The 6480-nt window shown below is 41.5% G+C and overlaps 2 protein-coding genes across 12 annotated transcripts in view; both read left to right on the top strand.

Moving 5' to 3' along the window:
• Window positions 1-6480, top strand: part of CPNE1 (copine 1) — a 797848-nt gene that overhangs the window by 47957 nt on the left and 743411 nt on the right. The window lies entirely within an intron of this gene.
• Window positions 1-6480, top strand: part of RBM12 (RNA binding motif protein 12) — a 56166-nt gene that overhangs the window by 8157 nt on the left and 41529 nt on the right. The window contains exon 1 of one of the 2 annotated variants that reach the window (XM_069243855.1): window positions 2727-2807. The exons of the other annotated variant lie outside the window; for it this stretch is intronic. The gene's annotated coding sequence lies outside the window, so the exon portion shown is untranslated. Of the gene's footprint in view, window positions 1-2726; window positions 2808-6480 lie in introns of those variants that run through there. 2 annotated transcript variants of the gene reach the window in all.

Raw genomic sequence — 6480 nt, 5'->3', positions numbered from 1 at the left:
ATGGTTCGCCGATTTCCCCACGGTCTGGCTCCAGGAACAAGAATGGTGTTCTTCTCCTGGTGAATGGTCTTGAGGCACACTCTGTGGACGGCTGTTCTGACCTAACAGCACCCCCCTGCCCTTTGGAGGGGTACCTGGCTGAAAGAAACAGCAGCCCTCTGATTTACCAAATGGAACCAGCTGGGTATATCACAATTGGGTGACATCTGGCACGGCGCACACGTTTTCCTTTCTGGAGCTGCAGGCAAATAACCACCTGTCACACACACAATTTTATAAGTATGGGCGAGGGGGGGAGTAGTCCAGTTAGATAAAATGCCAATTAACAATGCACCAGGAGACCTAAACCATATTAGAGCGAAGTGGGAACGATAGCTGGGACAGATGAAAGATGAAGATTGACGGGATGCATTGATGGCTCCGAGGACTAGCACCATCTCATCACGCCTCATAATCATACAGTCATATTATTATTATTTATATAGGTATACGTCTCACCCACCGGGTTACATTGAGCCAGGATTCTCCCTAATCCTGCTTGTCCTAAATGTGAAGCAGCCCCCAGATGATTTACCATATGATATGGGAATGCCCCTCTGTCCAGCGCTGTTGGGTTGCGATATTGACAGAACTTACTGAGATTTTGGGATGGGAGGTCCCGTTGGCTCTACAAATGGTGCTTTTTGGTGTAATAGAAGGTATAGTAGGCATGAGAATGGAGCACATATTTTTGTGTATGGCTCTCAGTGGCTAAAACATACATTGCAGCATGCTGGAAAATGATTAAGCCCCCTGACCCTCTCCCAGTGGAGGAAGTTGGTGGAATGGTTTGTGCGGCGAGAGAAAATAGTTTATGAAGCAGGGGGATTCTCTCGTAAACATGTCAAGGTGTGGGGTAAGTGGTTGGGCAACATTGTAAGCCTCCGGATATGACTGCTGGAATCTTAAGGTGGTTTACCCAAAGGTTGATGGTCAATGATTGTGCTGAAATAGGTGGGTAGTTGATATTGTGTATACATTGCTCAAATGTAATACAAATTGTTTATAAAAACAAAAAAAAATCTTATGTGGCTACCAAGAAACTCTGACAGGGCTCTTGACCTATCTTGGATTCCCAAGAAAAACATATATTTGAATCTTTTTCATAGCCCGAAAAAATGCCAATCAACCAGCCCTGTAGGAGCCTCACTGGGCACCACTGATCTATGCAAAAAAAAAACACTTTCTTCCAAACGCAGGCTTACCACTCTTATTGAGTGGTCCAGATGGCAAGGCCAAGACTTAAACTTTTGAATAGCCGCCCCAACAGAGAATTCTCACTTCAAAACCATCATCCAGTGCACAAATGTATGCACAGAAAAGGTACACATCTGTTCTAGAGAGTCCAGTCCTGAGCCTAGGGCTGTCATGAGACTAACCCAAGAAAGTGCTTTAAATGAATACAGAGTACCAGCCCTTCTGTATCACCATTTAAAACACTTACCCAAGGCCACAGATTATTGCATCTCTGGAACCTATCCTGTCTCATCTACCATTGAAACTCTGTTTCACCAATTTGCACCTATATGAAGCCTCTAGTTCAGTTAAGCTGCATCTTCTGTTATTCTTTTTGCATACAGTCAATATTTTTAAACGTTAGGCTGGTATTGCCAATGTAGAGAAATAATTCAGTTAAAAGTGTAATACATAGAAATATACAACTGCCCCTTTTTCTTTGCTGTTCTTTTGACACCCTCGTTCTCTGGGTTAAATGACACCGAGGTATCTCTTTGTGGTTTATTTGGTGCTATAAACGTTTAGGTAAACACACTGCAAAGGGTTGCATCTCTAGGGTATTGCAGCAAGTCTGTAGCAATGGGGCAAAACTCTCTCCTCCAGTGACTGGCCTTAGAGGGTGGCTGTGGCACCTGACACACATCCACCACACTCCAAACCAAAACACACATGTAAGACATTGTCATTTACAGCACCAATAGCTCTAACTCACAAATGCGAGACCTACTGCATTGCAAATGCTTGTCTTAATAGTGACTGGTGAGGGAAAGGAGCTTTTGCAACAGACCTGAAGTGTATGGCTTAGACTTACTAAGGTGCACATTGTTACGACCTTGTTCAGTGCTTGACTAAGCCATGAGAATTTTCATAGTATGAATCCTATCAGGCCTGTGTATTTTTCTTCTTTAGAAAACGATTTGAAAAAGATTTTTCTGTAAGCTGTTTTCTCCAGTCCAAAATGGCTGCTTCATCCTGGTTTGGTTTTGCTTTGCTGTTCTGTCTTTTGATTTTGGAAATTCTTTCTCAAAAGTATATTGAGATTATTTATTTTAACAGAGGATTATGATACTGCAGGGAAAGGAAAGAAAGTAACATTGCAAAAGCAGTGGTACATTTTGGCTTAATTAGTCTTCATAAGGAAGACATGAAAAAAGTGTGAAATAATTACCCGACTGAACAGTTCCTTCGCCACGACAAGCTGGGTCACCTTAGTAGGTACTCTTTCTCTTAAATATTGTATTAATTTTTGTATGTACTTTCAGGAGGCCAATACTATTGCAGGACTGCTTTTAATCGTTTAATCTTGGTTTTAATCTTCAATTTTTGTAAATCTTGTGTGAATATCCAATTTTTAATTTAGTAAATGAAATATTTGCCAAGAAAGTGTCAGGTCAGTGAAGTTGTTAAATCCGATTTTGATAGTATTGGTTGGCCAGTTTTTTTTATTTTTATTTTTTAGCTTTTACAGCTGACATGCAGTTCATTGTCTCCACTTCACAGTATGTCGACTTGAAGTGCTTAGATTGAAAAAGGTACTCTCTTTTTTTTATTTCTAGATTATATTTAAACACAGTGAAAAATAGTGTATTTTCAGAAGGTGCTTTGTTCATGAATTGGTGTGGTCTGACTTAAACTGTTCACATGTGTGCCCTGGACGTATTATTAAACACTGAAAATTTGCACAGAAAACAGTGCATTTGGACTGCATTTTTTAACAATGGGGCACTGCATACAGAGAATACATATTATAAGTGATTTTTATGTAGTGTGAGCTCTATTTAGACCTTACACCAATTGAACTTTCCAAATTTTTGGGTGGTTGGGGGAGGGGGGTGTTGAACATTGTATTGATTGTTACAACCAAACTGAAGTCGGTGCTCCGTATATTGTATGCACAATACGCAGCTTCATGAGCAGTAGTTAAACACATCATTATGCAGAAACACTCAGTTAATAGACCCACCACATTTGTCGAGCCAGGGTCCTTCCCCAAATCCCAGAAATGGGAAAGATCAGGACAATGCCAGAAAGTTTGATATGGGAGTCCTCACGTCTCAAGCACCCCCATCTAGTCCCATGCTGAACCCTTGTGGAGTATAGTACGCAGTGGAGCAACTTTAGTTGTAAATGCCTGAACTGCAAGGCAATTACCGTCTCAGTAGGGGCCTCCTAAGCCCCTCGCTAATCACCCTTATCAAGCTTGGAGTTTCCCCCTCTCAAGGACTCCGTACTACTCCATGTAAGTTCCTCAGTAGCATCTTATGTCAGTTTTATGCCCCTTAACATTTGCAAGGAGAAGCTTGGCCTCAATGGGGAGAACTCCGGAATATCATCATTTGCTTGTATAATTAGCATGATGGAGTGGCAGAGTTTCAAATACTGAAATAACTGCATTTGATGCACTTTGTACTCACTCTATCAATCTCAGAAGGATTTGCACGTCCTGTTGTGTTGAACATCCCTTAAATTTGAGATGCCAATGGTGTCCCAGATAAAGAAGCCACACAGGGCCACCACCTGCAGGAGACTACCTGCCACAGTGGGGTTCCCAGCGTCAACCTGTCTGCCCATCTGAGGGCCTTCAAAGCCTCAGACCAAGCCCCAGCACAGTTGTGGTTCCCCCGTAGAGTAAGTGCTGAAGGCGGAACTTTCCAACTGTTATTTTTCAAATGTGTTCTGAATTTTTACTTTGGCACTGAGGGTACTTTAGGCCAAAAGGCATTTCTCTTCTGAATGCAAGGTTACTTTTTAATTCAGGGATTAGTAGTGTGCTCTTAATAAAAAAAAAATGTGGTTACTGTGGATTCTGTGTGGTTAATGTAAATAAGCTTTGGGATCGATCGTTATTGGGGGCTATGTCTGTTCATACCAATGATAGGTGGGATTAACAGAACCTAGAAGCGATTAGGTAGAAATACAATAATATAGAAGAACAAAAACGTGTGCGATTCAACGTAGGCTGCAAAGAAGCATACTATTGATGGAGAGTAAGGGGAGGGTCCATTTTGGGAAAAATAAAGGGTCATCTGTTGGACGGTTTAATTTAAGGATCATTTTTCTTGGAAGGTTTAGGAAAGTAGAGGAAACTTTTTGAAATGAAATGCAATCTGATGAAACAAAACTGTAGAAAGAAATAATTGGGTGGAGAAAGGGCAGTGCACACTGTGGGGTTGGCCGCAAGCCAGGCCTTTGCGTGCGACCCCTGTCACGCGTGGGCGAAGGCCGTGCACGGTGCAAGGTTGGGTGCTTATAGGGGTTGGCCTCAGGGCCAGGCCAACCGCCACATGCATGGCCTTTGGCCTTGCAAGGCAGTGGTTGGATTATCGTGTACTGCTAATTACCCCACAAATTACAGCACTTGATGACATCTTTGATAACATTGATATCATCACTAATGTTTGCAGTAAGCTTTTTTTATTTACAAAAAAACTGCATGACAATGGCTCGCCATTATCTACTGGTCCAAGTTATTCTGCGTCGGCCACCATCTGGATCGAGTGCAGAGTTCATAGCCCCTCTTTTTGTCCATTAAAACTTACGAAACCTTTTCTCTTTTGAGTGTCCTGATTTATTGCCCTCCTGATCCAGACACTAAGTTCAGTGGACCTATAGCCACAACAGCTATGCATCTCTGTCTCCAATATGACAACTTTTTTCTGCTAGGGGATTGTCATTTTCACATTGATGACAGTAATTGTAAAGCTGCTCAAGTGTTTAGGGGCACTCTTTAAAATGTTAACCTTTTTTCCAAAAAGTCAAGCCCCCCCCCCCCCCCCAAGACCGGCACATGCTGAAGGTCATATTTTCTAACTTCCTTCTTTGGTTGTTGACTCCCCTGTGCCTCTGGCCTGGACAGATCACTGCTAAGTCCCTTTTAGTTTAAGGCAGCTCTCTTGCCAGGACCATAAGCCTTTAAAATCATCGCCAACCGTCCATGCAATTCTTTGACTGATGTGGTTTTTAATTCAGCCTGCTCTTGACAAGCAGTCGACTACCATGACTATATGGAATCAGCTGTTCTATGCTTTGATACTAATTTTAAGGGCACTCTTGATGATTTGTTACCTCTGAGATCTATTAAAAATAGGAGATTGTCCCCTTCGGCACCTTGGTTTTAAGCTTCCCTCAAAGCGGAAAAACATATCTGCAAAGTTCTAGAGTGAAAATGGCAACATAGCTTCTGGGAGGAAGATAAACTCAGTTATAAAACTGACTTCAAACAGTTCAGGAAAAGCATTTATAAAAAAAGAAAAACTAAAGCTTTACTGTTTGTGAAAGAAAACAACAAACCGATAGTGCACCTTGTACAATTTTAAAAATTGTGGGCTCTTTAATTGTGCCTCAGGCTCCATCTCAAGCTATTCCAACCTCTCCAGAATTTGTTGACAAATTATCTTTTTTTTTTTTTTTTTTCCTCCATGAAAAGGTACTTTACATATACTCTAATTTTCCTCATTGATAAGGTCTAGCGTTGGAGAAATCTGGTCCTAATCTATTTTATAGTCCGTTGCCCTCTTTCAAGAAACTCTTGAAGGCCCAAATGATCCATGTCCACCTCACATTCTTAAAATGGCATCTAAGTCTTAAAATGCTTTGAATAATCTCCTTAATCTCTCTTGACTGAAAGTCCAAAACGAGCCTACATTGGCCCCCAGTAAACAAATAATTTAATTTAAAACTCTGATACTAACATTTTGGGCTGTCAGAGAGATCCTTATACATTAGGGATAGAACCAAGCAAAATCTTCCACGCAGAGCCCTTCCCTCAGCCAGGTAGAACCTGCTCTGCGTTCCCAAAATCAGACCGGCAAGAGCAGATGGGCGTTCCTTTTCTTTTGTGGCCCCGAAACTGTGGATTCTCTTACCAGATCAGATGAGCGTCCTATGCGACTCAATGTAAGAGACATCTAAAAACGTATCTTAGAAGAATTTAATTTTGATTTCTTTTTCTCCTGAGACCTTTTTACGGGATGTTTTGTCTTTCCTTCTGCATTTGTTTTAATATTGCATAGTCCTGTTAGCGCCCGGGAGCTCCCTATTGGAGCAACTGTTTGAGCTTTATACATTTTATTTTATTCATTCATTCATTTTCCACCCAGGATATCAATAACAAAAGATGTTTGTGATCCCCCAGTTTGTGACCCCCCCCCCCCCATTTGCTGACTGATGCAAATTATTAGCAGCATGATTCTTCTCTTGACCCGA

Source organism: Pleurodeles waltl, chromosome 7 (genome assembly GCF_031143425.1).
Source record: "Pleurodeles waltl isolate 20211129_DDA chromosome 7, aPleWal1.hap1.20221129, whole genome shotgun sequence".
Taxonomy (NCBI): Eukaryota; Metazoa; Chordata; class Amphibia; order Caudata; family Salamandridae; genus Pleurodeles; species Pleurodeles waltl.
Note: the sequence above shows the minus strand (reverse complement) of the source record. Positions and strands in the feature narration are given on the sequence as shown.